Source organism: Budorcas taxicolor, chromosome 11, assembly GCF_023091745.1.
Source record: "Budorcas taxicolor isolate Tak-1 chromosome 11, Takin1.1, whole genome shotgun sequence".
NCBI lineage: Eukaryota > Metazoa > Chordata > Mammalia > Artiodactyla > Bovidae > Budorcas > Budorcas taxicolor.
Window position 1 is genome coordinate 144,075,430 of NC_068920.1, and position 18,744 is coordinate 144,094,173.

General features: G+C 39.6%; 1 non-coding gene across 1 annotated transcript; it reads left to right on the forward strand.

Annotated features, from left to right (window-relative positions):
- The first annotated feature begins 9,410 nt into the window (after nt 1-9,410).
- On the forward strand, nt 9,411-9,482 carry TRNAS-GGA (transfer RNA serine (anticodon GGA)). The gene has a single exon. It is a non-coding gene; the product is annotated as a tRNA-Ser (tRNA).
- The last annotated feature ends 9,262 nt before the right edge of the window (nt 9,483-18,744 follow it).

An 18,744-nucleotide genomic window follows, 5' to 3' on the forward strand; every position in this document is an offset into this window, starting at 1 on the left:
CTTGATGAAAGTGAAAGAGGAGAGTGAAAAAATTGCCCTAAAGCTCAACATTCAGAAAACGAAGATCATGGCATCTGGTCCCATCACTTCATGGGAAATAGATGGGGAAACTGTGGAAACAGTGTCAGACTTTATTTTGGGGGGCTCCAAAATCACTGCAGATGGTGACTGCAGCCATGAAATTAAGACACTTGCTCCTTGGAAGGAAAGTTATGACCAACCTAGATAGCATATTCAAAAGCAGAGACATTACTTTGCCAACAAAGGTCTGTCTAGTCAAGGCTATGGTTTTTCCAGTGGTCATGTATGGATGTGAGAGTTGGACTGTGAAGATAGCTGAGCACTGAAGAATTGATGCATTTGAACTGTGGTGTTGGAGAAGACTCTCGAGAGTCCCTTGGACTGCAAGGAGATCCAACCAGTCCATTCTAAAAGAGATCAGTCCTGGGTGTTCTTTGGAAGGAATGATGCTAAAGCTGAAACTCCAGTACTTTGGCCACCTCATGTGAAGAGTTGACTCATTGGAAAAGACCCTGATGCTGGGAGGGCTTGGAGGCAGGAGGAGAAGGGGACGACAGAGGATGAGATGGCTGGATGGCATCACCAACTTGATGGATGTGAGTTTGAGTGAACTCCTGGTGTTGGTGATGGACAGGGAGGCCTGGAGTGCTGCAATTCATGGGGGTGGCAAAGAGTTGGACATGACTGAGTGACTGAACTGAACTGAACTGAACTGATTGGTGTCATACCTGCTTGATTCTTTGTGATCTCTGTATACTTTTGCTGGTGACTGTGCATTTGAAGGAACAAATCTCATCTGGTCTTCACAGATTGTTCTTGACAAATAAAGACTTTCTCTAGCCAATTTCCATAGCTAATGATAATATCTCTGAAATCAAATTTGGCTTGTGGTGGATCCAGGTTATGAAGCTATTGCTGAGCCTAAGTCCCTTTGTAGTTGGCAGGCCTCTTACCAGGGGCTCAGGCTAGTGTGAATGATGTCTGGTTACTGGGAGAACAGTGTTGATCTTAACTGGTAAGAAGGTGCTAGGACAAATACCTGCTTCAGGGTCCGTAGTGGGATCTGAAAACATTTTTCCTCTCATCAGGTTCATGGATGGGTGTGACTCCCACCAATTTCCTTGAAGAACATCTTCTAGGTCACTTGCCTTGGTAGGCAAGTCTGGCCCAAGAGCATGGCTGAGAAGGGGTCTGGGTCTCAGATTTGTGTTAGGGTTCATAGCCCAACTTACGATCTGATGTTGGAGGATGGATGGGTATGTCTCTTGTCAAGTCCCCAGGTGGTCAGGCATGCTCCCTGACCATGGCTGGGCGAGATTGGAGCTGAATTATAGGATTGTTTCAGGATCAGCAGTGGGTCCAGTATTGGTGGTCTTGCCTTCAGAGGTACAGATATGCATGTCTTCCGATGGATCTGAGGTCTGGGGGGCAGAATTCCTCATGGACTACAGCTGAAAGGGATTGGAGCCTATTTGCAAATCATTTAAAGATCTTCTAACAGAACAAGTTTGGTTTGCCTGCCTCCAAAGACTCCGATGGACCTCTTTCCTAGAGAAATATTGGGTCTTCAGAACTACTTATGGGTGGTAGCTGGTAAGGACTATAGCCAAGGATAGAAGTGTTTCAGAATCTCTGGGGGTACAAACAGTTGTATATCCTGATGGGACCTTGGGCTAGCAGCACTGCTTCTGGACTGTAGCTGGTAGGGGCTGGAGCTCAGTTATGGAGAAATCTCAGAACCTAGAGCCAGCTTGAGTTTAGCAGGCTTGCTTCCCAGTGCTCCCAGACCACAATCAAGAGAAGCTAGGGCAAGGGCTTTGGGCCAGATCACAGTTCACTTCAGAGTCTGCCTCTGGGATTTAGGTCTATGTGCCCATCACCATGTCACCAACAAGTATGATTCCTTTAGGGCCCCATGGTGTATGGTGCTGCTGGTTGGATCAAGGCCAAATGAGGCTGTAGTCGAGTTAGGGGGAGAATAGAGCTGTTTCTCTATCTGTAACCCATACTGTTATCAGCTGCCTGAGCATAGGCCTACTTTCTCAAAATAGCTCTCCTCAAGTTTGTACTCCAGCAAGATTTCAAGATCTCCTATCTGGACCGCTTTGCACATTGTTCATTGGGTTCTAGAGGCAAGAATACTGGAGTGGCTTGCCATTCCCTCCTCCAGTGGACCATATTTTGTCAGAACTCTCCACTGTGACCCATCTGTCTTGGGTGGCCCTTCATGACATGGCTCATAGCTTCACTGAATTATGGAAGAACCTTCGCCACTACAAGACTGTAAAGGGGAAATTAATTTTTATTGGAGAATAGTTGCTTTCATGCTTGCTAACTGTGTCCGACTCTTTATAGCCCTCCAGGCTCCTCTGTCCTTGGGATTCTTCAGATAAGAACAATGGAGAGGGTTTCCATGCCCTCCTTCAGGAGATCTTTCAAACCCACGAATCAAACCCACATCTCTGGCATTGGCAGGCAGGTTATTTAACACTAGCACCACCTTCACTGACTACACTAAAGCTTTTAACTGTGTGGATCACAACAAACTGTGGAAAATTCTGAAAGGTATGGGAATAGCAGGCCACCTTTCCTGTCTTCTGAGAAACCTGTAGTCAGGTCAAGAAGCAACAGCTAGAACCAGACATGGAACATCAGACTGGTTCAAAATCGGGAAAGGGGTACACAAACTGTATATTGTTACCCTGATTATTTAACTTCTGTGCAGAGTACATCATATGAAATACCAGGCTTGGTGAAGCACAAGCTAGAATCAAGATTGCCGGGAAAAATATCAATAACCTCAGATATGCAGATGATACTACTCTAATGGCTGAAAGTGAAAAGGAATTAAAACATCTCTTGATGAAGGTGAAAGAGGAGAGTGAAAAAGCTGGCTTAAAACTCAACATTCAAAAAACTAAGATCATGGCATCTGGTCCTATCACTTCATGGCAAATAGATGGGGAAAAAGTGGAAGCAGTGACAGATTTTATTTTCTTGGGCTCCAAAATCACTGTAGATGGTGACTGCAGCCATGAAATTAAAAGACACTTGCTCCTTGGAAGAAAAGCTATGACAGACCTTAGACAGTGTATTAAAAAGCAGAGATTTTATTTCCAACAAAGATCTGTCTAGTCAAAGCCATGGTTTTTCCAGTAGTAATGTATTGATGTGAGAGTTGGACCATAAAGAAGGCTATGCACCATAAAGAAGACCATGCTTTCAAATTGTGGTGCTGGAGAAGACTGTTGAGAGTCCCTTGGATTGCAAGGAAATCCAACCAGTCCATCCTAAAGGAAATCAATCCTGAATACTCATTGGAAGGACTAATGCTGAAGCTAAAGCTCCAATACTTTGGCTACCTGATGGGAAGAGACAACTCCTCGGAAAAGACCTTGATACTGGGATAGATTGAGGACAGGAGGAGAAGGGATCAACAGAGGATGAGATGGTTGAATGGCATCACCACCTCAAGGCACATGAGTTTAAGCTAACTCCTGGAGATAGTGAAGGACAGCGAAGCCTGGCATGCTGCAGTCTGTGGGGTCTCAAAGTTGGACATGACTGAGTGACTAAACAATAGCAACAACAAAATTAGATCTTAAAACTCCTACAGAAAAACTTTTATCTGTGGGTGGCTTCTAAGTTATTGTTGCTGAGAGGGGATATAAGTGAAGAATCTCTTTTTCTTCTATCTTGCTGAGGCAAGGTTCAAGGAAGGCAATTTATAGTAAGCTGAAACAACTACACATCTCAAACTCATAAAAAAAAAAAAAAACTTTTGCAATGGATAATGTCCATTCTTAATACATATATCTTCAGCTTTTTAAATTACATAAGATCCATTTTTAGTCTTTTTAAGAGACCACTTTGAGGGCATTTTTCTTTAATCAATTGAAATTAATATCAGAAATTTATAGAAAACAAATCAAATCAGTGTTCTATTTGGAAGAATAAAGCAATATTTACATTTGGTGACAAGTGTCTTTATAAACCAATGGCCTAGTTAAATGCCTGTCACATACAGAGAATTATTTCTTTATTCTAGTAATGGAGTCTTTTGCTAAATTCTAATAGTCTATGTTGAAATATATAAACAATGCAAAACAAATTAAAATATGTTACACGAGGTTGTTAACTAATAATTAAAATAAATGTATTCCCACTGCAAAAAAAATCATCTTTATCAATAAGATATAAGGGCAGACTATTTGAATCATTATGCAAATAGAATCAGACTTTAGCTTAACTAAAAAATTAACTTGTTTCATGTAGATTTCATCTTAGGCCCTCACTGAGAGGCACTGCTAGCTTAGATTTTGCCTTTGCATAAATAAGAACAAAAAGTTACCTGTTCTAGGTGGGAATTTTCAGACACAGATACACTCCTGCCAAAAAAACCTCAGGGAAACACTTGTCAAGAGAAATGGGTTGAATTCATGCACACTGCACCCTCATGCCCAAGCCCTCCTGTGTAAGCTACTATGTGTACCACTGCATAGGTTGGCCAGGACTTGTTGAAAGCTTCCACTGAGAAGCCCTTCTCTATCCACCCCAGGTAGACAAAAGTGAGTGGGAACAAACTTTAGAATAGAAGAATAACATTAGTTTAGGGGAAAAAAAAAAAAAAAGCCAGAATGAATCCATAAGGCATGCTTATACAAACAGACACACACACATCTACCTACCTACCACATAAATTGTAAATTGACAGCAACAAAGCTTGATTTTTCATGTGACTATTTTCAAGTGATGGGAGAGACAGAATTGACAGGAAGGCAGGCTAGCAAAGCAAAGGTCACAGTATTGGAAATGAGAAATGATTAGCACACTGCGGAGCATTTCAGAAGCAGGGTTAGAGAGAAAGTTTTAACAGCATTGCATCGCTTTTCTTCTTCTCATGATAGCCAGCTTGAAATTCTCTTAACCCAGAGCTAAGTGGATGGCAGAATGATCCCTTGCTCCTCACCAGAATAATATTCCATTGGCCCTATATATACTATTACAAATAAGAAGTATTTAGGATTCAGACTTGCAGATGAATAAGAAAAAAAGAGATTACATATGTGGAGAATTTATGAAAAATTCAGAAAGTAGCTACCAAAGCTCTCTCTGGTGATTTAAAATCTTTCATTTGTTATTTAAAGGAAACATTTTTAAAGTAATTCATGAATGGAATTAGTATGAAAAAGTAAGCTAAAGTTGCTGTAAATTTCAAATGATTTTGTTTGACACGTTTATTTAATTAAGAGTGGCAAAGTTAAGACATTCATGGAAAACAAAACAGTACTGTTAGCATTATCAGAAATGGCAAGCTTCTTCATGAAAGAACATAATGTATTTTCCTCCCTTCTGTATTCTGGTTTTTTTTCTAATCACTGTCTAGTGTTGAAATAAACAATTAACAATTTAGTCAATAAAATCAATGGGAAGAGGAACCAAGAGTATGGATCAAGATTAACAGATAAAATTGAAAGGAAAACCAGATCTTCAGAATGTGTGCTAATGCTCATTGTGTCCATCACACTTCCTCCTGGGGTGAAACCAATCAGTGGAAGTTGATTTTGCCCTTCATCCTTAGGTGAAGATTTTACTGTGCTTCTTACAAAAATAGAATCAAAGAAAAGAAAAGGGTGCTCATCTTTGCCACGGACCTTTGAAAGGAGAACTTGATAAATGTGGACCTCAAACTGACACTGATAAATCAACCAGTCTCAGACTTAATACATTCTTAAGTCTCTTAATAGCTCATAATTTTCTGTTGAAAAGAATGAATAGAACAATTTTGGTAACATACAAATATGGAATGCAACTTCCTGAAAGGAACTGCTCTATAAAAGTGATAACAAATTGGTTTTTAGCCAAAGAAAAGCCTAATGAGTGTGTAGACAAGTCTATTACATTCAGTTCAATACATCTCCAGAAATTTTAATTGAATTCCAACTGTTTTTAAGACTCTGTAGCTTCATTTCTCACCCTCATGGACAATTCTCTATGGACTTGGGGGTTAAGGATCACTGACACTAGCAACCATCATGTCTGAAAACAAATTCAGAATTTCAGTGAGCATTTAGGTTTACTCCTTAAAGATAAATGTACCTCTACTCAGTGCACTAAAAAATGTAAAACCTCATTCATATATACTCTGTAATATTCAATAATAGTATGTTCTACAAATTTGAGAACAAAGATAGATATTATTACTTTTTTGCTATGCTTTAAATGCTACATGAAATAAGGGGTTGTTAGTACAATATCTAACTGGACATTAGCAGTTGGGCACAGCATATCTCTCAAATATGATCATGGATACCAAAGTATCTTACAAGCCAACAAGATAAATAGTGTTGAGAATTATGATCTGTCTAAGCCTCTAGATGAAGGTGAAAGAAGAGAGTGAAAAAGCTGGTTTAAAACTCGACATTCAAAACACAAAGATCATGGCATCCAGTCCCATCACTGAAACAATGGAAACAGTGACAGACTTTATTTTCTTGGGCACCAAAATCACTGCAGATGGTGACTGCAGCCATGAAATTAAAAGACACTTGCTCATTGGAAGAAAATCTATGACAAACCCACACAGCATATTAAAAAGCAGAGACATTGCTTTGTCAACAAAGTAGTCAAAGCTATGGATTTTCCAGTAGTCATGTATGAATGTGAGAGGTGGACCATAAAGAAGGCTGAACATTGAAGAATTGATGCTTTCAAACTGTGATGTTGTAGAAGACTCTTGAGAGTCTCAAACTGCAAGGAGATCCAACCAGTCCATTCTAAAGGAAATCAGTCCTGAGTATTCATTGGAAAGACTGATGCTGAAGCTGAAACTCTAATACTTTGGCCACCTGATGCGAAGAACTGACTCATTTGAAAAGACCCTGATGCTGGGAAAGACTGAAGGCAGGAAGAGAAGGGGACGACAGAGGATGAGGTGGTTGGATGGCATCACTGACTCGATGGACATGAGTTTTAGCAAACTCTGGGAGATGGTGAGGGACAGGGAAGTCTGGTATGCTGCAGTCCATGGTGCTGCAAAGATTCAGACATGACTGACTGAACAACACCAAAATGTCTAAAAAGTCTTCAGTGGCCACCACTGTTTTGGTGGAAGACATGTCCACTGGGAATCTGAAAATATTAATAACTATTCTGAATTTGGTATGGCCCATGATACCTTTAGCATCTGATAAACAGGAGACATAAGCTGAGACTTATGAGAAGTAGAAGTGTCCCTGATGAGAAGCACCATTTCCAGGAGAGGAAGTAAATTCACTTGTTTATCAATTACAAATATAAACAGTACACAGGATATGCACCAGGCACTAAAAGGACATTGGGGAGGATCAGTAGAATAAGGCAAGGTCCTTGCCTTCAGAGATACTAGTTCATCAGTGACTACAGTGCAAACACAGGAGTAACCAGGCTGCTCCAGAGATGCAGAGGAGATGCATTTAGCTAGACTTGCTGTGGTATTTGGAAAAGCCCAGTTTGAGTTATAAAAGATGAACAAGAGTTACCTCGATTAAAATGAAAGGAAGGGCAATTCAGAGGACAAATGGCAAAGCCTGAGGACTCATCAGAGCCCCATCAGCCCTGCTGGCACACCTTGAACAGGCTCAGCTCTTGAGGATCTCCAGTCTCACTGCTTTTGTGCAGAATCCAGCAACTAGCATTTGTGTTCTTGTCAGTTCGTCTCTTAAGGCCAGAGCTTCCTCAACTGTGGTTGATATGTCAGTTTATAAACTGTTAATGAAGAGTGATGAATGAAGGCAGGAATCTTCAATTCTAAAATTGCTTACAATTTGGCGTTGCTGTGATATTCAGGCACCTGCTCAGTGGTTTTGTCTCCTTGAACAGAATATAAAAAGCTGATCGCTATGCTAATTTTTACAGCACCAAAAAAAAAGAGAGATGCTCAATCCCTAACCTCAGTACACCATACTTATATCTGTGCAGATGTAGTCAAATTAAGGTGGAGATATTAGGCTGTGTTTTAATCCAGTATGAACAGTGTCCTTAGAAGAAGAGGTAAAATTGAACACAGGCATTCACAGAGAATGCCAGGTGAAGACACATTCATGAAGGGAGGATGCCACCTGATGATAGTGGCAGCAACTGAAAAGGATGTCAAGGATTGTCAGCAGGCCACCAGAAGCTAAAGGAAGGGAGGAAGAATTCCCTCTCCAGGTTGCAATGAGAAGAGACACTCCCCACCAACACCTCCATTTCAGACTTCTGGGCTTTGTACATGTGAGCAATAAAGGAAACCAACACAGCTAATGATAGGAAAACAAACACACACAGTCCTTCATCACAGATAGCTTGCGAAGTTCTGCCCTAGATAAAGTAAAAAATTAAACCAGCAGTGGCACAAAGCAGGGCCAGAAATGACCCAGCGATAAGCAGAGTCTTAAGAGAACTGACAAAAGCATCAGAATCCGACAGGCAGTGCAACTGAAAAACTCCCCAAGCAAGGGACAGTGGAGCACAGAAGCTGCTAATCTGTCTCTGAAAGTTGATATCCAAGCGATGTCTTTCCCACATTCTACATCCCCTCCTGGCCCCGTATATTTCTAAAGGTAATTTCATTTTACCCAGGACATCTGGCAATCTTCAGAAATGTTTGGGTTAGGAATCTATGGAATATACAAATCAATAAAAGATGATTCACAATTCTAAAATGTAAAAATTTTATAATTATATTGTAGGTGATTATTAAAAAGATTAGACACTTCTCTTGCTATGCACCAGGCACTATCCCAACCTTTATAAATATTCTCACTTCATGTTCACTGTGATAAGTGATAATCACTTCTTCATTTCAGAATTGAGCATAGATGAATAACTTGCCCCGAACTAAATGATTTGACAATGGAAGAGCCAAACTCCAAACCCAGATTTCTCTGACACTAGTCCTTCAGTTTTTAACCATAATCTCTCATTACTTCTACAGAAAAACTGATGAAGCTTGAGAATATTTTGCTTATATCTATGCATGTCTGTATACTATTAACTACCCAATAAATATTTGACACAGTAACATCTAATTTCCTTTTAACTGTTCTAACACTCCATTGTTAACTCCATTATACACATAGAGAAATAAACTCTGGTTATTTTAACTTTTTATAGAACTGAAAGAGAAAAAGTTAAAACTCAAGATAGACGCCATAACTCCACCCCCTTCCACAGCCTTATTTCTTCTCAGCACTGAGGTGGGGGTCCCAGTGAAGGCACAAAAATAGACCCCTGGAATTCTCTGGAAGCTCTGCTCCAGGGAAACAGGGAATGTTTTAATGGGGTCCTTGTTTTCTTTCAGTTTTCTTTCAGGCATATGCTTTCAAGTAGTTTGATAATGTTTAGAAGGTCTAAGGGTAACCTGGGCTTCCCTGGTGGCTCAGAGGTTAAAGCGTCTGCCTGGAATGCAGGAGACCCAGGTTCGATCCCTGGGTAGGGAAGATCTCCTGGAGAAGGGAATGTAATCTAAGAAGTAAAAAACCTAGCAGCTGAGAATTAGTTTATCAGATAATCAAAGTATTATAGCAATTAATTGTGGGCCCTAGAAATAGAACTCATAGGTAAAGTCCTGGTCATATTAGCAACCTTATATAATCTTGGACACAACAATCACATAAGCTACTTTGTATCTCAATTGTATAATCTGTAAAATGGGGTTGATACTACCTAACTCACTGGGTAAGAAAATGCTGGCATATGCTACACATTATCACATAAATATTTTAACAAGTATCAGTGGGAATTGATGTTTACAAAGCAGTTCTATACTTTGTAGTAAAAATGAAAGAAAACAATCTACATGTCTGGCCATTTGTAAATTTTAGTTGTGTCTTCTCCAAATATTCTTATTATTTACCTCCCCAAAGCTTATTACCTCAGAAAACCAAAATAGCTCAGTATGTGGTTTGCTTGAAGGTAGAATTATGTCTTATACATGCTTCAGTTCACTTCAGTCGCTCAGCTGTGGCTGACTCTTTGCGACCCCATGAATCGCAGCACGCCAGGCCTCCCTGTCCATCAGACCACCCTTTATGGTGCAAACATATGTCTTACTCCACCATCATTGCTTTCCTTGACTTGTGTTTACAGTGGCAAAAGAGATGTGGTATATATTTTACAATATGCGCTGAGAGAAGACCCAAATCCTATGTTTATCATACATATTTTTGTACTCACTATAATTCCATCACGTTTCCTGGTGTGAAAATCAGATTGATAAATCCCTGCTCTGCTTATTTCAGGGAGTTTTTTATGAAGGCAGAAGTCAAATTACTTTGAAAAATGTGCAACAATAAATAAATAGAGTAGATAAACCTAGAGAATCTAGTTATTTAGGCATAAAGACCAAAATAATGCAGCTTTGCTGTAAATAAAATGATGTGTATAAAAATTGTGGAGTTTGAGAGAATAGAATGAGCTTTAAATGTATCTTAAAAGACACATAAGGTAGTATATATCACTCTGAGTAGTTCTCTAATATAACCACCACATTATTACACTTTGGTTAAGATAGATAAAGAATATGGGCATGTTTTTAAAATCAGTTTTATGAACATTAAGTATACAATTCATGAACAAATCTCCAATAGTATATTCATCAAATGAAGAACATATTCTAAGAGCCTCTTCTCTGAAAAGATAGCATGAAAAAATCAAAGTAGAAGAAAGGAAATATTTTGTGGGAGAAACTGAGGTTGCAGGCATGGAGTAAGGTTCTTCAGTTCAGGTCAGTTCAGTTCAGTCATTCAGTCATGTCCGACTCTTTGCAACCTCATGGACTGGAGCACGCCAGGCCTCCCTGTCCATCACTACCTCCCAGAGTTTACTCAAACTCATACCCATTGAGTTGGTGATGCCATCCATTCATATCATCCTCTGTCGTCCACTTCTCCTCCCGCCTTCTATCTTTCCCAGCATCAGGGTCTTTTCAAATGGGTCAGTTCTTCACATCAGGTGGCTTAAGTATTGCAGTTTCAGCTACAACATCAGTCCTTCCAATGAACACTCAGAATTGATCTCCTTTAGGATGGACTATTGGATCTCCTTGCAGTCCAAGGGACACTCAAGAGGCTTCTCCAACACAATAGTTCAAAAGCATCAATTCTTTGGCGCTGAGCTTTCTTCATAGTCCAACTCTCACACCATACGGGACTACTGGAAAAACCATAGCCTTGACTAGATGGACCTTTGTTAGCAAAGTAATGTCTCTGCTTTTTAATATGCTGTCTAGGTTGGTTATAACTTTCTTCCCAAAGAGTAAGCATTTTTTAATTTCATGGCTGCAATCACCATCTGCAATGATTTTGGAGTCCAAAAAAAAAATAAAGTCTGCCACTGTTTCCATTGTTTCCCCATCTATTTGTGATGAAGTGATGGGACCGGATGCCACGATCTTTGTTTTCTGAATGTTGAGGTTTAAGTCAACTTTTTCACTCTCCTCTTTCACTTTCTTCAAGAGGCTCTTTAGTTCTTTTTCAATTTCTGCCATAAGGGTGGTATCATCTGCATATCTGAGGTTATTGATATTGCCCCCAGCAATCTTGATTCCAGCTTGTGCTTCATCCAGCCCAGCATTTCTCATGATGTATTCTGCATATAAGTTAAATAAACAGGGTGACAATATATAGCCTTGACATACTCCTTTTCCTATTTGGAACCAGTCTGTTGTTCCATGTCCAGTTCAAACTGTTGCTTCCTGACCAGCATACAGGTTTCTCAAGAGGCAGGTCTAGTGGTCTAGTATTCCCATCTCTTTCAGCATTTTCCACAGTTTGTTGTGGTCCACACAATCAAAGGCTTTGGCATAGTCAATAAAGCAGAAATTGATGTTTTTCTGGAACTCTCTTGCTTTTTGATGATCCAATGGATGTTGGCAATTTGATCTCTGCTTCCTCTGCCTTTCTAAAATCCAGCTTGAACATCTGGAAATTCACACTTCATGTATTGCTGAAGCCTGGCAATTATTGAGCATTATTTTCCTAGCGTGATAGATGAGTGCAATTGTGCGGTAATTTGATCATTCTTTGGCATTGCCTTTCTTTGGGGTTGGAATGAAACTGACCTTTTCCAGTCCTGTGCCCACTGCTGAGTTTTCCAAATTTGCTGGCATATTGAGTGCAGCACTTTCACAGCATCATCTTTCAGGATTTGAAATAGCTCAACTGAAATTCCATCACCTCCTTTAGCTTTCTTCATAGTGGTGCTTCCTAAGGCCCAGGTGACTTCACATTCCAGGATATCTGGCTCTAGGTGAGTGATCACAGCATTGTGATTAACTGAATCATGAAGATCTTTTTTGTATAGTTCTATGTATTCTTGCCACCTCTTCTGTTATTTCATATATCTATAAAAGAATACTAAGACGGATAGCATTTCAATTCTATAGATAAAGAGGCAAGAAGTTCTATCATAGAAGTTCTATAACTTGTCCAAGGTCACAAAGCTAATTCCAAGGAGAGGCTGTATTCAAAGTCAGTTCTCTGTAAAGGCAAATCCATTATAATGAGCCCAGGCTTCCTGCTTGTTGGAAAGAAGTTGACGCATGTGTAAATTAACCTCAGTTAAGTGATGCCAAAGAATTAAAGGCTTCCCTGGTGGGTCAGCAGTAAAGACCCAGCCTGCAAAGCAGGAGATGCAGGAGACTCAGATTTGATTCCTGGGTTTGAAAGAATCCCTGGAGAAGGGAATGGCAACCCATTCCAGTATTTTAGCATGAAAAATCCCATGGATAGAGGATCCTGGCGAGCTACAGTTCATGGTGTGACAAAGAGTCAGACATGACTGAGCACACGAGCACAGAATACCTCTGAGGTCATGGAAATCCACACAAAACCAGGATATATTTCCAAGTTCTATGGTTTCAGTTACAGCAGAATTAACATCTTCCCTGGTGATTCTCAGGTCATGCAGTGGTGAAGAATCTGCCTACCAATGCAAGAGATGCAAGAGACTCGGGTTTGATCCCTGGGTTGGGAACATCCCCTGGAGTAGGAAATGGCAACCCACTCCAGTATTCTTACCTAGAGAATTTCATGGGCAGAGGAGCCTGGTGGGCTACAGTCCATGGAGTCACAAAGAGTCACACACGACAGAGCACCACACATGTATATGTTAGGGACCAAACGACGGTCTCTAGGACCTGAGTCATGTTTACCAGAAAGAGACAGGATATGCTCTCATCCTGCCTGGCCAATCATGTAACGCCAGCTACTCCTGTAACTGAGACAAAGAACTGCCTGTATATAAGCCGCCACACTCCTTTGTTCGGGGCTCTTGTCGGATTCCCTTGTGTGGGATGAGACTTGGGCCCTAGCGCGCTAGGAATAAACAAACTCCCTTTTTGCGTTTGCAATACTGTGGTGGACTTGCTCTCTCGGTCGGTTTGGAGATACGGGCTCGGAGCATAACAGTATATATTATATACTGGTGACTCAGTAGTAAAGAATCTACCCGCCAATGCAAGAGATGTGGGTTCGATCCCTGGGTCAGAAAGATCTCCTGGAGAAGGAAATTGCAACCCACTCCAGTATTATTGCTGGGAGAATCTCATGGACAGAGGAGGCTGGTGGGCTATAGTACATGGGCTTGCACAGAGTCAGACAGGAGTTAGTGACTAAACAACAACAACAAAGAATTAAAGTGCTTGAAAGAGCTTAAGGACTTTGTAAACACTAAAACTAAAGAAATGTTAGATGTTAATGAGAAGCGTCAATAAAATTCATGCACAAGAGTGCTCAGAGGAAGAGCCAGCAGTAATAAGGTTTGAAAAATTACTTTCAAGTAAGGTAGAATCACTAAGGATCAGTGGAGACTTCACATATTTCCCACAGAATTTAGAGGCATAGATGTGAGAAAGATGAGAACGTTCAAATGATGGCTTATTTGATGACATATTGTTTGAGGTTGAAAATGGCAGCCAAAGCTATGACAAAATTTTTGTCTTATAATTTTCCTCTGTATGGTGATCTTGAGAGTCAGCAAAACTCAGTACTTTAATATTTGTTATCAACATATTAGGGTTTTTCCATCTAAAATCCCTGTTCTTCTGCCTCAGTGAATAAGCAGTTGGAGCCTGAAATGGAAACACTATAACCACAGGATGTTCTTAACAGACAAATCAGAAAGGTCACTGGAGCTATACAAGTTACAATTGCAAAGAGACCACTGGTTTTGAATTTTAAAAATTGGATGCAATCTTCAGCCTAGTAATTACACTGTATCTTGGACTCCAGATAAGGTACTTCACATCAAGTTTTCTAGCTTGAATAAAAAAAAGTATAATACTAACAAAATTAATTAATATTTCTCAGAACATACTTTATAGCCAAAGTTGACAAACTAAGGTCTACATGATAAATTTTGCCTTCCACCTGTTTCAGCAATCTTTTTATTTGCAGAAAAACATATTAATTTGCATGTTTTCCTTTGTTACATTCATGCTACAACTGCAGATTTGAATAGTCATTTCAAATACGATGTCATCTACAAACTGGAAGTATTTACTCTGTGGTTCTTTTAATAAATTATTTGCCAACCTCTGGTGTATAGCACATCACTCATTTGTTCCTTAGAACAGTCCTATGAGATTTTACAAATAAGTGAGGAAAGCAGGGAGATATTTGGTAACATGGCCAAAGTTACAAAGTGGTGTGGTAGAGGAGTTGATATTAAAATGACTGCAACACTAAAAGGATACATTGTAATATGTGACAAAGTACATTATAAAGCATTAAGGATTCATGAATCAGTACTTGAGGGACAAGTGTGCCCCTAAAAAATCAATTTTTAAAGCAATATAGAAACAGTTTCAAAGTCTGACTTTTCGACTTTGTTTTCTGTGACTTTGTGCCAACTGATCTAAGTTCCTATAACCTTATAACGAGGTAATTACACTTACCTTGTATAATTTTACTATCAGAAAGGCACTTCATAAAGCATGGTACCTTGTGAGGGATAAGTAAAGGGGATATTTTCACTGGCTGTTAATCCTTGTTTCCACAATACTTTTGTTTGTCTCCATTATACTGTTTGACACGGTGTTCTATTTCTTCTCCTAATTTCCTTTCTCCTTCACTAAACCATGGGGCTTTAAGAAGGAAGGAGCATTCCTTCTTTGCTTCAGTTTCCCAAATTTTTGCAGAGAGTTTGGCACCAAAAAGGTGTCCATAAATATTCATTGACTAGATGATCAGTTCCTAAAGCACAACGGCAGTTGATCTTGCCAGAGTCATTCCTTGCTAGGCCACATTAGAGAGGGAAAATGTCCTTCTTCCATTGCAATATTTTTAGGATGTAAAGAATGGTGCTTCACTGGTTGGTTCTGCATTATGGCTGGGCCTGGGATTTATTGCTGCATTGGGTAGTCAGCTTATTAGAGTCATTTTTATCCCTTTTTGGTAGAATCAATTAGGTAATCAAGATGAAACATGTGTCTATTATTAGATTCAGAAAGATGCCATATTATTTCTTCAAAAATACTCATAAATCATCTAGGAATGTGCAACAAATCAGAATACTTAATTTGCTGAACTCTGATTCTTTTCATCAGAGGATAAAATGAACACATGTTAAGAGGTGTTGGATGGTCTCTAAAAATTTCTTAAAATAGTTTTGTTCTTGAACAGCATAGGCTATTTAAATCATTTAATAATGACTGCTTTTCCTTATGCCCTGAGATCTTAGACCAATAGGTGTTTCCTGGTCCACTAAATACCTGTCAGCCCTCAGTTCAGTTCAGTTCAGTTCAGTCGCTCAGTCGTGTCCTACTCTTTGCGACCCCATGAATCGCAGCACACCAGGCCTCCCTGTCCATCACCAACTCCCGGAGTTCACTCAGATTCACATCCATTGAGTCAGTGATGCCATCCAGCCATCTCATCCTCTGTCGTCCCCTTCTCCTCCTGCCCCCAATCCTTCCCTGCAACAGAGTCTTTTCCAATGAGTCAGCCCTAGCTGGGTATTATTCAGGTCTTGGCAATGCTTCCATCTGTGAAAAGGGAATCATGATTCTCCATCACAGATTTATTAGGGAGATGAATTAAAATCACAAATGTAAGGCATCAAGGAGAATGACTGGGAAATTAAAAGTTCACGTTACATAGTGATTTCCTTTCATTGCTTTCCTTTTTAATTTTTTTTTTTTAAATTTAGAGTGAGCATCAAGGTTTAATCAGTAACATATAGTTTAGACTTTCCAAGGAAATCAGACCGATGTCAAAACAAAAACACTGCAAAGCAAAGAAACAAACAAAACCAGGCTAAACCAAGTAAAAGCCACTTGAGATTTTATTTGCTTTGTCTGGTGTACATATGTGTGTGTGTGTGTGTGTGTGTGTGTGTGTGTGTGTATGTTCAGTTCAGTTCAGTTCAGTTCAGTTGTTCAGTCATGTCCAACTCTTTGCCATCCCATGAATTGCAGCATGCCAGGCCTCCCTGCCCACCACTGCCTCCCGGAGTTCACTCAAACTCATGTCCATTGAGTCACTGATGTCATTCAACCATCTCATCCTCTGTTGTCCCCTTCTCCTCCTGCTCCCAATCCCTCCCAGCATCAGGGTCTTCTCCAATGAGTCAACTCTTCACATGAGGTGGCCAAAGTACTGGAGTTTCAGCTCCAGCATCATTCCTTCCAAAGAACACCCAGGACTGATCTCCTTTAGAATGGACTGGGTGGATCTCCTTGAAGTACAAGGGACTCTCAAGAGTCTTCTCCAGCACCACAGTTCAAAAGCAGCAATTCTTTGGTGCTCAGCTTTCTTCACAGTAAAACTTTCACATCCATACATGACCACTGGAAAAACCATAGCCTTGACTAGACGGACCTTTGTTGGCAAAGTAATGTCTCTGCTTTTGAATATGCTATCTAGGTTGGTCATAACTTTCCTTCCAAGGAGTAAGCGTCTTTTAATTTCATGGCTGCAATCACCATCTGCAGTGATTTTGGAGCCCCCCAAAATAAAGTCTGCCACTGTTTCCACTGTTTCCCCATCTATTTCCCATGAAATGATGTATAGATATGCAATTATATATGTGCATTCATTTCTAATACTTGCATCTTTCTCAGATCAAGCTGCTTCTATTCAAATCTCTAATCTCTAATAATCACCTATCCTATGATCTCAGTTGCTTTTGAAAAAACGTCATGTAATAAGCATTGAATAATTGTAATTTCTTGGGTTATTAATATATTTAAAATGCTGTTGACTCAAAGTTGAGGCTTTTAAAATTAAGTTAAAATTTTTAAAATCTGTTTTCCATTTTTTCTATCTCATTTCAGAAAATTTTTTTTTTGCATTTTACATCTACTGAATATTGTGATGGAAACAGTCAACAAAAAATTTATGGTATAGTTCTTGACTTCAAGAGATGCAAAAGTTAATCCCCTCAAATACATTTTGGGAATTAGCAGCAGTAAGTGGAGATAAGAAAATAAGTGTTTTGTGATATTGGCTACTGAGTAAGCAAATAAATGAATGATTCTTTGTTTCTTAAGAAATGTAAAAGAAGGCAATGACAGCATAGAAAAAAAGCAGAGAGGAAGCAAAAGAAAAAAAAAAAAAAAAGGAAATATGGGGAAGCTTCAAAATTCAAAGACTTTGATCTGAGACTTGAAGTTGAACACATATTTTTACCCAGATGTACAAACCTTAAGATGGAATTCCAAGCAGAGAAATAAACATAAGCAAAATTCAAGATGTTGAGAAACACTGTTGTGTTTCTAAGCAAGTGGCTTGACATTTCTGTAACATACATTGGGAATTAAGTGTCAAGAGTTAGTACTAATTAGGTAGGAAGAATATTTGTTCAACCAATGAATTTAAGGCATAGTCCTGTGAATAAAGATTTATTTAATAATTTAAACAGTGCTGTAGCAAGATTATATTTGCATAATGGAAATATTATTTAAATGATAAGACTCTGATAAATATATCTGTAATATTTAATAAAAAAGGGCTATCAGTGTTGAAATTTTTTAACAACCAATAGATGGGGAAACAGTGTCAGACTTTATTTTGGGGGGCTCCAAAATCACTGATGATGGTGACTGCAGCCATGAAATTAAAAGACGCTTACTCCTTGGAAGGAAAGTTATGACCAACCTAGATAGCATATTCAAAAGCAGAGACATTACTTTGCCAACAAAGGTCCATCTAGTCAAGGCTATGGTTTTTCCTGTGGTCGTGTATGGATGTGAGAGTTGGACTGTGAAGAAGGCTGAATGCCGAAGAATTGATGCTTTTGAGCTGTGGTGTTGGAGTAGACTCTTGAGAGTCCCTTGGATTGCAAGGAGATCCACCCAGTCCATTCTAAAGGAGATCAGTCCTGGGTGTTCTTTGGAAGGACTGATGCTAAAGCTGAAACTCCAGTACTTTGGCCACCTCATGTGAAGAGTTGACTCATTGGAAAAGACTCTGATGCTGGGAGGGATTGGGGGCAGGACGAGGAGGGGACGACAGAGGATGAGATGGCTGGATGGCATCACTGACTCGATGGACATGAGTTTGAGTGAACTCTGGGAGCTGGTGATGGACAGGGAGGCCTGGCATGCAGCGATTCATGGGGTTACAAAGTGTCGGACATGACTGTAATATTTAATTAAAAAGGGCTATCAGTGTTGAAATTTTTTAACAACCTAGGTAAGAGTCAATGGTGACCTGAAAAAATAATGACAGATGGACATGTAGATAGATACATTAATACCAG